This window comes from Uloborus diversus, chromosome 4, assembly GCF_026930045.1.
Source record: "Uloborus diversus isolate 005 chromosome 4, Udiv.v.3.1, whole genome shotgun sequence".
In the NCBI taxonomy this organism is placed as follows: Eukaryota; Metazoa; Arthropoda; class Arachnida; order Araneae; family Uloboridae; genus Uloborus; species Uloborus diversus.
Genome location: NC_072734.1, coordinates 7,878,259 through 7,894,689, shown reverse-complemented (window position 1 = coordinate 7,894,689; position 16,431 = coordinate 7,878,259). Strand labels below are relative to the sequence as shown.

The following is a 16,431-nucleotide window of genomic DNA, read 5'->3' as shown; positions in this document are numbered from 1 at the left end:
CCAATTATGTTCTTTTTCTGCCCAACCCTATTACCTTTCAGAATGAAACCGAAGTATTGCACTGCAATGCAGATTGAAATAGGGGCATTCCAAGGTATTTGGCTGTTACAGACTCTACACTTCATAAGGATGTTTTAGCCTTCTACTCATGATTAGTGCAAATAGTAAAGTTAAACTTTTTGTAAATGATTAGTCCTATGTGTAGTTATGTCATGACATTGAAAAAAGTTTAGATTTGTGTTGAATTTCTAAAGATATAGGAAGATATATAGCATGTTACGGACTCTACATCAAAAAGACATGGAAATTTTTTTGCTTAAATTATCTTCAAAATTTTCTGTGAAAGTAATAACTACTCTTACCTAATGAAGGTTTTCCGCTATGTCTCAGTTTATTTATAATACATTTAAGCAACAAAATATTTTTTAAAAAGGTAAAAAATATTTTTTATGGAATTATTTACTAAAGAACTGCCCGATTATGAACATGTTACGGACTCTACATATTTGTCACGTTCGAGTATTGTTTGAATTATTGTTTATAGAGTGTAAACAACAACAATACTACCTAATTGTTCAATAGTTACAATGATAGAATCAACTGTTATGACTATTTCTTCATCATATATGTGAAAGGTGCCCACCTGGGGGGGGGGGGGGGGGCATGCCGCAGACTGTGCCATTGAAGTTTTTTTAGGGGGTGTTTTGAGGGGTATTTCTCTCATTTTTGGGGAGAGGTTTTTGATATTATGGGTGAGGAGGGTCTGTGGGATATTTAGGGGAGGTGCACCCAAGCTCTAGGGGTTGGGGTGGGGTACCAGATTGAATGAAGGTGGCCTCTTGTTGGAACAGACCAAGTGATATGTTGATTTCTTCAGTCTTGAATTTGATGTTAGAAAAGATAGGTTTTAATGCAAATTTCACTAACAATTCAACTTTTATAGTAGAACTTGGTTATCTGAAGTGATCAATACCGGACCATTTTCGGTAAGTCAAAATTTCTGGATAACTTTTTTTGGGGGGGGGGGAGGGGGGGGGGGGACATGTTAGGGAGAAGATGTTTTTAAGCCAATACTTTTGCATTTTTAAAGTTAAGTTAAATTTTCTGTTAATTCAATTTAAAAAGGCAACATTTTTTGCTTCAGGAATCACATATATTTTTAAGCAACAAATTTTTGTTCATTTCCGGTTTAAATAATTGCATTTAATTAATTAAATGTATGATCAGTGTCAGTCATGTATGGCACGAAAGATCTTATATTTTTGTTTAATGGCCCTAATATTAATGTACTAAATGGCATCCGACATGCCTTACTTTGTTCCTTTACTTTAAAGTGAAAGTGTTTTTTTTTTTTTTTTTTTTTGTATGATATAACACTGGAAAATTTTCAAATGTCACACTGGAAATATACTGAAATTCGGGATCACCAGATCAGTCAACATCCCATAAGATAATATTGTAAATTGGGACTCGTTAGACCGGCCTTGATAATTTTAATACCTTTTTTTTTTAAATTTACGACCAACAAAAAGTAGCGCCTATAGTTCAACAGGGTTTATACTCCGTTTGGATGAAAAAATTTCATGACTTTTCCAAGACTTTTTCATGACTTCATAAAAATGTTCATGACCTTGTTACATGAAGATAATTGTAATTTTTAATATCAAAAAATTTGCAAATTTTTGGAAATGTACATTAGCAAAACTGCTATGCGAATGCCACCCATTACCTCATCCAAGCGCTTACTTGTGATTGAAAAAAATATCAGTGTGCACCTAAAAAACTAAACTATTCTTATTTGTCTTCATCATATAAATTTAAGTAAAAATACAGCGATTGGAATATGATGATTAAATGTCTAAAGTTCAATAAATTTGCTTTGAAAGTTGACTTTTAGTGTCAACATTGCAGTTAATCATCTACATAACTTGACATTATTTTGGTTCTTTAAACAAAAGTTGCATTCTTTAGTAAATTCATGTTTCTAAACCAGAAATTTATTTTTTTTGAAACCCATTCAGTAGTGAATAAGTCTTCTGAATCAAATGTACTTATTAAATTATGCACACATTTTCAAATGCATAAAAATTAATTGGTTCAGAAATTCCTGAGCATAGTATTTGATTCCCGATATTGAATGTAGCAGTGGGTTGCATGGATTCGTTTTGCAGGCCGTAAAACGAATATAACGTATACTCTATTTTGGGCACTACTGTTTTAGAGTATTAGAACTCCACTATTTCTGTATTCTATCGCCTGACTAAAGATTTTCATTTTCTAAAACCTTCAGCAAATGAAGGTACACTCTAATAAATTTAATAATAAAGTTTTTAAGGGTGATGGAAACGAACTCGGATGCAAATGAATTGCGTTTTTTGAGTTTGCATGGCAAAATCGAAATTGTGCAAGTTTGCTACTACAGAAAATAAAATATGAGAAATGTTGAAAATAATGGTTCAATCAAAATGAGTAAAATTACATACTAAAAAAAGATGAGCGGCTGCTAGAGAAGTGGATGCAATGAGATTTCAAAACTTAGATTTGCTTTTCTGATCGTTCAATTTTCTGGTTTTAATAGATTTACAGTGCAATACTGTTAAATCACTCAAGATTTCTTTTGCTCTTTTAGCTACTGTTACTTTCTTATTGCCGATGATATTTTCCCATGACTTTGAATAAATTTCCATGACTTTCTATGAAAATTTCAATTTTCCATGACTTTTCCAGGTCTGAAATTTGCTGAACTTTTTTCCATGACTTTCCAGGATTTCCATGACCCGTACGAACCCTGGTTCAACGAATCCTATAATGAAATCATATTGTACAGTTATTTTGAACAAATTTCAGAAACTGTTATTTTGGCAGTGCTACTTTTAATTGATTAACTCTCATAACTAAGCAACTTTATTTTTTTTAATGGTTTTCATGAAGGATGAAGCAATAAATTGAATTCCTCTCCTAAAATAAGTTTTTTTAGTTCTTAAGTATTAGCAGTTTATTTTTTGGTGTAGGGAACAAATCAGGACAACTTTTTTTAGACCAAGAACCTGGGGTATGTTGCTTCACTTTTAGAAAACACACAAAAACTTTTAGAACAATTAAAAAAGCACTCCAGTATTAGCAATAGTGAAGCTGCTGAAAACACAAATTGTGCTGATTAATGAAAAAGTGTAACAGTAGATGTTGGTCAACTTTAATTATATTGATCTTTAAACTTTGATTTTTGATTCTAAACATAAAACATTTCTTTGGTACAAATGTTGGATAATATTTAACATTAAAATTGTAATAGAAGTTGGTTTTGTAATGTGGGGACACCGGGACTGTGGCAGGTTGGTTCACTTCAAAGTTCTTTTAAAGTATTAATGGGGGAAAAGGTAATGAATTGAAAATTTTCTGGGATGGTGAGAAATATTTAACTCATGGTAGAAAATAAAACTACGAATTGAATTTTATGATGAGATAAAAAAAAGAAGAAAAGTAGAGAGCCAGACCAATGTGCCCTGACTCCCCCTATACACTTACTTGTTCAGTCAAAATTCTTCTGAAAGTTGAAGTTTTTTTTTTTTGTAATTTCCTTTAAAGGGCTACTTTTTTTTTCTTGTGCAGGCTGTTCAAACATTTTGGTAAAGAAAGAGCTGTGTTGAAAGGTTGCCAAATGTAGAGTCCGTAACCAAATTTAGAAAATTAATTAAAAATACCAAATTTAAATAATCATGAAACTTATTTTAGAATATTGTAACACCATAGGTGAAGTTAGAAAACATTCAATTTAGTGATATAAAATGAATAAATAAAAATTTTGACAAAACTTTTCTTCTAATTATAACTTTTTAACGAATGCACTTTTTGATTAAAATTATTATATGTATTAGAGATAATCCTTTACTTTATTTGTCCTAAGCACCAGTTTTGGCTTGAAATTCAGTTCAAGACACTATTGAAGAAAAATTCAATGTAGAGTCCGTAACGTTAAAAGTTGTATTTTTGATGTTTTGATTGCGATTACATGGATAATATTAAGTAAATAAACAAAGAAATATGACATGCGTGTCCTTTGGAATGTGCTTTTTTAATATATATAAAAATTTTAACCTTTTAACAAGTTTTGTTACGGACACCCCCTATGTCACAAATACCTTGGAATGCCCCAATAGCGTGTTCTGCTCATAGGCATGTGCAGGGCTTTTGAAATGGGGGTACCACTGTACCAGGAAGAAAAAATTACGCTTGGAAAGGCTCCCAAACTTGCTCGCTTAAGGGTGCTCTTCACTGAGAGTCTGAAAGATTCGGATCTAATGTTAACCTACGGGGAAAGTTGGAGCTTGTTTTACAAATTCCTGTGAAGTTTTCGGATCAATTTTTTTTTTATGTGTATTTTTCAAGACTATGTCTGTGTATTTTAGTTTTTGCTTTTTTGATGTGTCCATTCTCCTATTTTTTAAAATTCGAGAAAAAATGAATTTCTTCAAAAGCGAGGTACTGTTGGACATTTCGCTCTGTAAAACATCTGCAATTCGTGCTATTGAAATTTTAAGAACGCCATGACACGCAAAATATTTCCAGCTCTCTTTTGAGATCTTGTTTGAAATAATGCGACCATTTTTTAAACAAATATCGGGTTCTAACTATTGAAAAAAATTTCAAAATACGTTCACTTTTTGCACTCGCTCCGCCCTCTATAGCTCCTCCCCTTTTTGAGGGGTAAGCGCTAATGGGGTGTAAGATTTATTACCCTCTCATTAGTTCCCCTCAATGACCTTCGTTGGACGTCCTTTCTTCTTTCCTCTTTTCCTAAGGCTTTCTTGAAGAATCAAGTGCTTTTGAAAGTGAATCCATGTAGATGCGTGCTATCAGCTGTTAAATTAGCAACATCTGCTTTTTTTCAAATTTGCGGTTAGAAAAGAAACAAATTTGAAAGGGATATTTCTAAGTCAAATTGTTTATTAACAATATAATGAACATTGTTACAATGCTTTCGAATGCGAAAAGTTGTCATTTTTCCCTTCCAGTAGAAAAATATTTTTATATATAGATTAAATCGTATTCCAGATACTAGGTATTTTGCATCGTTTTACATGTGTTTTATGTTACTACAAATGTACACACATAAAGTGCTTTCCACAACTCAACAAACGTTTTTGAAAATTATTTTTGTCTTTGAGAGCCAGACTCATCAAATTTCTTTAGAAGGTAGATACACATTGAACATGTAATTCATAATATACAGTAAAATCCATCGAATTACAGAATCGGGACTGGAAATTTATTTGGTTGAAACAAGTATTTCGTTGCATAAGTATACGTTGTAATAGGATTTTAATGTATTTCTCTTTAGAAAACTTCCTAAGGAGGAAAACGATGCATAATTTGACCCCAAATAGAATTGTGAAACGTTTCTTATGGGGTCGCAATATTACTCCTTCTTTTAAGACATGTACGATATTATACAGTTTTTAAAACATTACGTGAGAAACAAAATAGCATAATTTTTATTTTCCAGCGCAGCAATGCGAATCGTGGTTAATTTTATTTTTATTAAAGACTATTTCCTAGCTTACATTTTGTGTCATAATTCCTGCGTTTTACCTCAAGTTTTTATTTATTGCCAGAAACAATGAAAAAAAAAATTAAGTTAAAATACTTATTTTTAATTAACTGTTTTGGAAATAGCTTAAATAGATAGATATTGTGATTAACTGCAAGTTTTGAGTGTTTAAATCAAAAAATCATGTACTTGTGTTATTCCATACTTTTCAGAGCGAATCCAGCTTGTACAGATAGTCTTTACAATTAAAAAATATGTTTTATATATTTTTAAGTATGTTGCTTAAATATTATTTCTCCAACAGCGCTATCATTTTTGGAAAACAACTAAAATTCAGGGCAATATTTATTCTTCCAGAAAAAAAAATAAGTTTTTTTTTTTTTTTTTTGAGCAATTGTGAATGTTTATTATCTTTACTTGATCAAAGCTGATGATGCTCTGATTTTTCAGATTGTTCATGATGACAAGAATAATTCTAGCTCGTTGTTTTAATATTTACTAAGAAGTCAAATTTTCGTCGCCATGGTTACTAATTGTTTGTGTTCATTCAAGGTTTAACTTAAGTAGATTTTAATTTTAAAAGGGGACGGGGGTGTAAAATTACATTTCAGAAAAAAAAAAAAAAAAAAAAACATCAATGTGGATGAAATTAAAAACAAAATTTCATCCTAATACAAAATTTCCAGATTACTAAGGGATGATAAGAAAACAAAAATACAGAAGGCTTTCTGATGTCTTCAGAAAGTTTTCACAATAGAAACAGTTTATTATTATTTTTTTTTATTTATCTTTTTAAGAATTTGGAAGCTGTATTTTTGGAGAATAAAAATACTTTTCAAAAACATTTATTTAGTTGCAAAAAACATTCCGTACACCAACATACTCATTAAATACATAGAAAATCATGAAAAATACATTAATAATTTAATATGATTCGGTTAATGTAAAAAACACACCATGCTAGAATTACTAAGCGTTGTATGTATTAGTTTTAATGACGTTTTCAGCCTTAAGATGTGAACAATATAGAATGGGGGTTACAAGTTTTCGATGCTTTCTATTTTCATTCTCAGAAGCTAGATCAGTATTTTAATACAATGTAGAAAAAATTAATTACGGGCATTAATGGTTTTCAGGTCACGTAAGCACCCCCTCCCCCCTCCTCCCTTAAAAAAAACATCATTAAAGATCGTCTTAAATTTCGTTTTTATGACTTTAATTTCGAAAAATTTCGGGAAGGGAGTTTGCGAAAAGTCCTTCTTTGACCATAAAAAAAGTCATCTAAAATTGCATTTTTGGAACTTTGATTTCAAAAACCTGCATGTCCCAGAACGTTACTAAAGATGGCCTACAATCATGTTTATAACACTTCGAAAATTTTGCCTCCCCCCTAACATCACACTAAGACTGCGTTTTTAGACTATTTCGAAAAATTCCGGGGAAAGCTTCCGAACTCCTCGTTTCCAAATACTACCAGAGATCGTTTAAAACCAGGGTTGGCAGGTTTCTGCCGAGGCGGTAAAAACCACTGGTAGAAACCGGTTAAAACCGGCATGGCAAAAACCCCTTTCTGCCACATTTATGGCAGAAACTGGCAGAAACTCAAAAAGTGACATAAATGCAATTCCTGACATACAATAGAAAATGTATAAGAAAAATAATTAAATATTAACCCAAATACAATTTATTTACAACACTATCACCATTCAAAATCAAATTTTACATTGTTTTCACACTGCTGCAGCCTGTCACAGAATAAAAGTTTTGACGCTGTTTCTAAACGTAACCAATTTCTCAATTTGTTGTGCACAACGGAGAAATTTGAAAAGATTCTTTCAATCACAGCAGAACTAGCAGGCATTATCCTCAAAGAACAAGCAAGATTCACAAAACTTTCATCTATAGCACATTTTTTGAAACTGGACCACCATGCGGTATTTGGAGTAGTTGTTACAACGTGATTGGGAAAATAGGTTTTGGGAAAAGGGGCCGATTTGTTTTGTAAAGCAATGGTATAAAGTACATAATCAGGGTTAATATTTGTGAGTAAAGTGTGGGCACTTTCTTCTTGATTACATGATAAATTTACTCCCTAATACTTTGGATTGAGCATATAGGCGAGTAAATGATTATCAGTAACTGCTTGATTAAGCTCTTTGAGAATAGCTTTATTCAGTTATATTAAGTGTAAAATGACAAGTTCTTGTATTTTAGAGTTTAATGAAATAAAATAAATCTGTATTTATTTAAATATTTGATATATATATTACACTTTATATTAAATGCAAACAAAATAATTATAAGTAACAAACTGAAAAATTTGTTAGGTTTACAACATTACAAGGCTAAAATTTCTAACACATAGCAATTTTAACTATGATAAATTTTACTTTGCTTTGGAAATGTCAGTCTTGTTGTTTAACATATTTTTACACTAATTATTAAATAACTATTACATTAAGTTTTTGAAATGACGAAATGGAGTTATATTTTTCATTTTACTTAATTGCCTGTCATTAAGTAATTACTAGAGCTATTAAAAACGTTTTCTAGTTTTTGCCAGTTTCTACCAGTTTCTGCCGGTTTTTACCGGTTATAACCAGTTTCTGCCACTGGCAGGGCAAAAACCAGTTTCTGCCGACAAAAAGCCAACCCTGTTTAAAACTGCATTTTGAAAATTTTATTTTCGAGAAAATTAAAAGGCATAGCCCCCCAAACAGAGTGCTTGGAAAAATAGGGAGTATTTCTGAGTAAATAGTATGCTCACGATAAAAATCATATTAATTAAATATAGAAATGGTTCCCTCTCTTAAATAAGAAGCAAAATCCTTTCTCTCGCTCTATTTACATATTACTAGGAGTCAATAGAATAGAAAATATGGGATCTCAAAAAAGATTTTTGTTCAGTACGAATGATAAAATTACTAATCATTTGATTAGAACATTCATTTTATTCTGTGACTGAAGACATGATACTATAATTTTTCGGTACAGAAGTGCGTAACACAGAACTTTTTTTTAAAAAAGTTTGTCTAGGTTTTTCTTTTCTTTCTTTTTTTTTTTTTTAAATTGTGAAATACCCTTACTTGTACTTATAATTGCTTTCCTGAATGTAAGCTGTTCATTTTCATTTTTGTCGTAACTTTATGTATTTCCTGCAAATCTGTTTCTTGCCCTTTTTTTATTTTTTATTATTGATTCATTAAATGCAAGATACATGAAAACGAGGCAGAGTGATAAAAACTTTAAAATCTGGCAGAGCGAGGCATTGAGATTTTTTTCACCTAAGTATTTCAAGATTTTTTTTTCAGGGATATATATCTAAGTAATATTTTCGTACCTCCTGAGAAAAAGGAGAACCCTTAATATTTATTATGACAACTAACAAGGATCAGATACTCACAAGACTTATTAGAAAATTTTAATAAAAACTCAATGTGTTGAAGCAGAAGCACTATATACACTATATGACCAAAAGTATTGGGACACTTTCAAAAATTCACATTTTTAGGGATTTCTCGAGAAATAATAGACCAATTGCTTTATAATGTGTTTCGCATAAAATGTATACCCTAGTTGTCATTTTCCAATAAAAATTAAATCTGCTATTCACTTAGGGACCAACAACAAATTGAGGAAATAAAAAAAAAAGGTGTTTTGATCATTTTTCATTGTAAATTGCTGGGAATAAGCTATAATTTTCAGAAATGAGTTAAAAATCTATCAAAAACTCATTTTTATATTTTTGTGAAAGTATCTCTTATACCCATGGAAATATAAGCATTTCTTTCAAAAATGCAAATTTTTTTTGAAGGTTTTCGCCTCATATCACGCAGAGTATTTCGTCAAATGTTACTAAACTTTTAGAATATTTGACAGCATTTTAGAGAGACATAATAATAAAATTTGAAGTTCAAATATGGAAAAATTGGTGAAATATGAACAATTAAAGCAATTAATTTTTCACTGCGCATGCACGGAAGATAGCAATTTATAACGTTCATAATCCAAAACTCAGATACTTCCTATAATCCATGAAAAAAATTCCACCGCAATTTCTTTAAAATTTAAAAAGTTATCAGCGATCTAATGAGCCGAATTTCTATAATTCTAGGATAGGCAACGAATGGTAAGGGGTCGTTCGCAAACTGGCAACACTTTCCTGCCATCTTTACAGAGTGATTCATGATAAAAACGTATATTTTGTTGCTGGTCCAATAAATGAATAGCAGACTTAATTGTTATTGGTTTTGATGTCAGGAGTATACTTTTCATGTGAAAAAAATTACAGAGCAGAGAGCAATTGGTGTTTTATTTCTCGAGAAATCCATAAAATTGTGAATTTTTGAAAGTGTCCCAATACTTTTGGTCATATAGTGTATGTAATACCTCATGTATTTTGCCGAATTTAGTAACTGGGAATTTGAGACTCTAAAAGTGCTAGGTTTAGCTTTATTCCAAAATTTCAGTGTAAGATAGTTTACAAACATTGAGAGTGGGTGAAGGGGTGATTTGTGCCTTTGAGCTTGGAGCAGGGTGAGCACCCCTGCATACAAACAAAGATCACAGAAAAATCTTTAATTTTTCAAATTCAGGAAATCTTTCTCCGTAGCAGTCCGCGACTTTGCCGTTATTATGCTCAATTTGAAAGAACCCCATAACAACCCCTTGAGAAATGCTATCGTAGCCTTCTCATCTGCATATAGTAATTAGATAAATAAATAAATATTTTTTCAAAAAGAAAAGGATTCAAAGATAAAGATTGGGGGAATTTTTTGGTCACCAATAGTCAGAAAAGGCAATTATAGTAGCCACATTTTTTGTAGTCGCCACTCCATTTGTAAAAACAGGTAGCTAATCAACAAAGTAGCATTTAATTTACCACTAAAATATAAATATTATCAGTTCAAATAAAGGTTAATGTAACTAATTAGTGGCATTAATGTTAATTGTACAATCAAGTATTAACTATGCAAAGAGGATCTAGTTTCATTTTTAAGAAGAATGTTTTCTGGCAACTCAGTGGAGAGTGGCAAACCGGCAGCGGAAGCGAAACAATTTCGCCAACCGATAACTGGTATTTTTAGTCCCCACTTTTATTCGGCACTTGATTTTTCAAATATATTAAGTAGGATCATCCATTTGTAAAGAAAATTTTTTGGTTAGAATTTAGAGTTCATTTCGTTAAAATTCAGTGTGGTCATTCAGGCTATCTTTTTTTTTCCTTCCTTTTTTGAAATCATCAATTTTCAATAACGAACATTTTTCTAAAAATAAAACGAATTTATGAATTTATTTATTGCAAATATTCATTCATTCGTTAATTTTTCCTAGATGAGATCTGAAACCGTATTAATGGGGGAAAAAATCTTCGTTTCAAAATTAATTTTAGTGCGAATACAAATAAATTATTATCACAAGTAGGATTGCAAAATGCGCGGCAATATAAAATGCTGCGCTTTTACATTGAGTTATTTTTCTTTTACCTATGTAGTCAAGACTCAAGAGGGAAAGAACTAGAATTTCCTTGGAAGGGTCTATAAAAAGCTGCGGTTTCATTTCGCCGACAGCTATACCTCCCTTCACTTGCACAGCAGGGGGAGCGTCCGGTCTGTCCCCCTGCAAAATGTGATGGGTCACATGATCCACACCTTCATCGGTCACCGTTCGTTCTATTGGTTGTTGAAGCGTCAATCACTTCACTGATGAGCACTGCTTTCGTTGAAAGAAAAGGCCCATTTTCAAGCGAGATCGTTTTTCTTCCCCACTGAAGAGCAGCCTTAAGGGAAATTTTCAATATTGTGAGTATAAAAGTATTTTTAAAGTGTATGAGGTAAGAAATTAATGAACCTAAAAATGTAAAATTTTAGCCACTTTCATATTAACTTTCATTTCTATGTGCTATTGGGTGTACCAAGGTACCCCTGGTGACCCCGGTGTGCATGCCTATGGTTCTGCTTATGAAGATAGCAGAGCCTTGATTGCGTAGGTGAAAGGTGGCAACCCTAACTTCTGCCTTCAGGTTGTCACATTCTCTTCATTTCCAAAAAAAAAAACATTTTTTCCCGTTTTTTTTTTTTTTTAAAGAAAATGCAAACTCTTTTGCTTTGAGTGAAAAAAAACCTTGTATCACAATGATCACCTGCAGCTATCTCTATTCTACTAGCAATCCCTCTAGTCTAGACAAAAAGTAAATGATAATTTGGTACATTATTGTAAAAAAAAAAAAAAGAAAGAAAACAGTAATATTTAGAAAAAATGCAAGGCATGTTTAATAATTTAAGCTAAAAGGTTATCAGAGAGCCATTTTCACCAAGATTCCGTGAAAGGACCGACTTTTAAGATACTGGGGTTTGTGAAGTGACCGTTCGTTTGAAATAGGCAAAGCAAAGAGGATGCAATTTGTGCTTAGATCAGTGTTCTTTAATGTCTTAAATTTTCTTATTTCTATATCAAGTTTTTTCACATTCATGGCAAATTTTCACAGCAAAATGTTTCAAATATTAAGGAAAATGTCCAAATGTAAATGACTGACAAGGAACAATACTGCCGTGTGCAGGTAAAGGACAGTACAAATTTTTTATTTTTCATTTTTTTTGCATTTTTGTTATCTACTGTACGATATCTTTATTGTACAAGCTCGCTTATTTGGTTTCCGCTGAAAAAAAGGCGAAAAAAAGACGTCTAATTCCAACATTTCTCTATTGTTTGCATTGAATCCGAAACGCATTTCTTCAAATATCTCGGAAACTCATTTCTGCAGATACTGCCGTTTACCTGCACACGGCGGAATCCTTTTTGTGATATCACTTAAATAAAAAAAAGAAAAAAAAAACATTGGGGCTATTAAAAGAAAGTTTAATAATACTAATGCTGCTCAAAGTACTTAAAATTAATTTAGAATATCTGAAAACGTTTCATCATTATTTTTTAAAGATAACAGAGCAAATGTTCCAAAATTTTGCTGCAAAATGCCTCGATTACACACAATACCTAGCAACTCATTTCAGATGATCACAGCTTGAATTGAATTATATGTTTAATTCACAAATACCTATAAAAATCAGTGTTTAAAAGCTTTATTCATTGCAAAAGAAAATATTGAAGAATTTCTTGCTTTGCAGTCAGTGCAAAAGTACGAGAAAATAAAGATCCAGAAATGGGTCATCGTAAAAAATTTAGGAGTTAGCCAGTTAGGAGTCGGGCATTTTAAAAAATTTCAATGAATGAATTTTGTACGGCACATTTGAAGTTATGTCAAGCTAACTGAAGAAACATTAAATATGATAAACAATCAGTGAACAAAAATGACATAACTTGAGCAGTTTTTATACTGCTGCTCTAAAAAAAATTCAAATAAAATAAAATTTCAATGATACAAGCAAAAATATCCATTTAGAACTCAATATTTTGGCAGAAGTTCATACATCAACAAATGTTCTCTGATACAAATTTAGTAGATCAAAGCTCTGAGAAACAAATACAAAGCAACACACAAGAAAAAAGAGACTTACAGGTATATAGCAAATATGAAAAATAAAAATAAAGCTTATAAATAGCAACACATTAACATAATTTTAACTTCGCACTACGCACAGCTGTTTACAGCAAAAATTTTTAAACGTGCTGCCATATTGAGATCATAATTGAGGGTCACAGTTACAGTTGCAGTGTTCTTTTATTGCATCAGTTTCCTGGAAGAAATGGAGGAACGCCTCCTCCGAATCATGTCCTTTTTTATTAGTGCAGTGAAACCTGTGTAAGTTGACCACTTGCGGTGCAGTACTTTGGTGGTCAACTTAGACAGGTGGTCAACTTATAAAGGGGGTAATGATTTTTTTTTTTTTTTTGGAATTCTTGCACCATGACACCTTTTGTAATTCTTGCAATTGACACCTACTCTTTCTGTTTAACTCACTTTCATTGTTTAGCATTACTTTGAAACAATAATTTAAGATGTTATTCAAATATTTTTAGAGATTATTTTCCCAGAATGACGTATAATGTGTCGTGCAAATTTTAAATTTCAGTAAATTGATCAAAAAAAAAAAAAAAAAAAAAGCTTTATTGTTTATGAAAAGTTACTCATTTTATATTAATAGTTCCTAAAAATTTATAGCTAATCAAAAATTACAGATTTTTCGCTTAACAACAGAAGAAAAACAAGTTTGGGGAATAAAAGGGTTCTTAGTAGTTTTCCCATGTGGTTAAACTCAAAAGCAAGTTTAGTTATGCTGCTGTTTCATTTAGTTGGTAAAATGCTGGTCTGGCATCAGAAATATTCTTGGAAAGCTTAAAATAATAATAATAATAATAATAATAAATAATAATTTGCTGAATAAAATTTTAAAAAATATACCAAGTGGTCAACTTACAAAGGGTTTTTTACAATACTCCAATCCAAACTTGGTGTTCATTAGTGGTCAAGATAGACAAGTGGTCAAGATAGAGAGGTGGTCAAGTTACAGAGGTTTTCCTTCATTATATAAGATAGGACTAATTCCGTTCCTGACAAAAACGGTCAACATAGACAGGTGGTCAACTTACAAAGTTGGTCAACTTTACAGGTTTTACTGTATTGAGTTTGCTGTACGAATACGCTTTGTGTATATGCTTTTAAAAAATAGATAGATTCTGAGAAAACTTAATAGATGGCAGCGAAAAGGGGGAATTTTCTGGCTTGGTATTACAAAACGTTCAGTTTATAGATCCAAACGGGGATCATAGGCCCTACTGAAAAGACCAAAGACAGCTTCGAAGATTAAAAAATCAACCGTAGCCTAACGTTGCTTGAAATAGGGTTTCATTTTCAAGTAATTTCTGGAGAAAATCTGCCCCTTCCTTGCATGAAAATAGTCAAAAACACAGAAGCTTCTTAGTCTGTTTTTGCAAGGAAAACAGTTTGGAAATTTTCAAGTCCTTTCCCTAACACCACCAGAAATAGCTTAAAATTGGGCTTTTAAGGGTGTCAATCTTGAAGAGTTTTCGGAGAGAGCACCCGAAAATTCCTTTACTTTCGATATAGCATCAGAAAAACAACTTTGAAACTGTGCGTCTTCGTTTTTATTGTGCCTGCAAACCTGAGCCCCTTAGTTTTTCTTTCTTTTTTTTTCTTCGCGCTTTTTTTTAGAATCATCAAGGTTGGCGCCCCCATGGGGGGGGGGGGGACTCTGTCCGCTCCGAAATGCGACCTAAATCAAAGCTTTATGTAAAACAAAACAGTTTTGGAGACTTTTCACCAAACTCCTCCAGGGTCCCTCGACCTTCAGTCGTAATTATGAAATATTTAACCAAAAATGTTTATATTAGGTACACAGAGTGATATGGTAAAGCGTATCTCTTACACAAAATTTCAAGTATGTAGGGGAAAAGTTAAAAGAGTTATGATACATCCAATATTCCGGGCTTATATTTTTGAAATTAATATTTCAAATAAAAAACAAAGAAATATCAAACAAACTTCATTGCAAATTATTCTCCAAACAATAATAAAATATAACATAAGCATTTGAAACAAAAATTAAAAGATTATTGATTTTTTAAAAATTCAGAAAGAAATCTCACTTTTGCTATGATAATCTATGGTTGAAAAAAAGAACCCACTCTTTATCTCCCAGTCCCGAAATATCAGTGATGTCAATCCCAAAGCGAAAAATCATTTGACTAATGAATTATGTAACTATTATTAACTAACTAAATTATTTTCATCAATAATAAGCAGTGCCGGTGTTTCGGGGGGAGGCGGCTTTTTATGGTTCATTTCTTTATTTTATTTTCCAATTTAGAAACCAAAACTGAAAATTATAAAAAAAGCAGAAATGCCAAAATTTTCAAAGCACAACTTTTTGTTTTATACTTTGTATATCTGTTTATGAAACACTATTTATCAAAAGCAGTAACTTTTAGTTTATGTATTCATTCTTTAGATATTAGTAAATAAATTGTTTTGCAGCCATACTTGTTTAATGCAAGCATTGCCAAGTGTTTGTGACATCTCAAAATACTTTGGGGTAAATAATGTAAATCTAATTCATGTCTAAGTGTTTTTTCGGGGAAAGTTGTTGTGTATAAAATTCATCAAAATCTTGAAATATGTAAGTTAAATTGTTAGATTTACATCAATTATCACTCATTTGCTCTCAAAACCAGCATTAGCATTTTTTTTCCTTTTTTTTTCTCTCTTTTCCCCCTCTTTTTTTTACTGCCACTAAAAGTCTTTGACTTTTGACTGCTGTTTTTGTCGAAGCCCCTCCCCCCGCCCCCCCTTTTCAGTCCTAATCGCCGCTGTTGATAATAAGCAGAATGTTAATAGTCAAAATACAAATAATTGTAATAAATAATAATAAGAAGAAGAAATAAATAAACAAACTGATTTAATTAATTATTAAATGATTAGCAGCTGTTTAAAGTTCATGTCCGGTATACCAGACGCCAGGTCTGAAGGGGTTAACCAGTTAGATGGGACCCAGAAGACAGCTGTTATTTTTTGATCTATACAGAAATCGAGCTATTTCTGATCCAGCACCCCCTGATAGATTATCATTTCAATTGGAGGACTTTGTGACCACGAGCATATTTAACGTCACAAAGTCACCATTAATGAAGACGGTGGATCTTCGCCCGGCTAGGATCGAACCCGGGACTGAAATTGTGTCTTTTAAAGTTTTCAAATTCGAAACTTTTCCGAAAAAGATACTAAAGTCTTCAAGTATCTATCGCTTACAATGAATATGGCACTAAATTTGTCTTTTTAAAACTTCAGTAATGAAAAATTGTGCGGTAGGGTGGGGAAGAAGAACCCCAACTCAGTTCCCAAACATAGGCGCCCATATATAAAGTTGAAAGGGGGGGGGGGGGCTCAAATATTTCCCTCGTGGTTTAGC

At 31.9% G+C, this 16,431-nt stretch overlaps 1 protein-coding gene across 1 annotated transcript in view; it reads right to left on the bottom strand.

Annotated features, from left to right (window-relative positions):
* LOC129221632 (transmembrane GTPase Marf-like) overlaps positions 1 to 13,199 on the bottom strand; it is a 64,792-nt gene extending 51,593 nt beyond the window's left edge. Inside the window, exon 1 of the mRNA XM_054856157.1 lies at positions 13,063 to 13,199. The gene's annotated coding sequence lies outside the window, so the exon portion shown is untranslated. The remainder of the gene's footprint in view (positions 1 to 13,062) is intronic.
* Between the last annotated feature and the right edge of the window lie 3,232 nt (positions 13,200 to 16,431).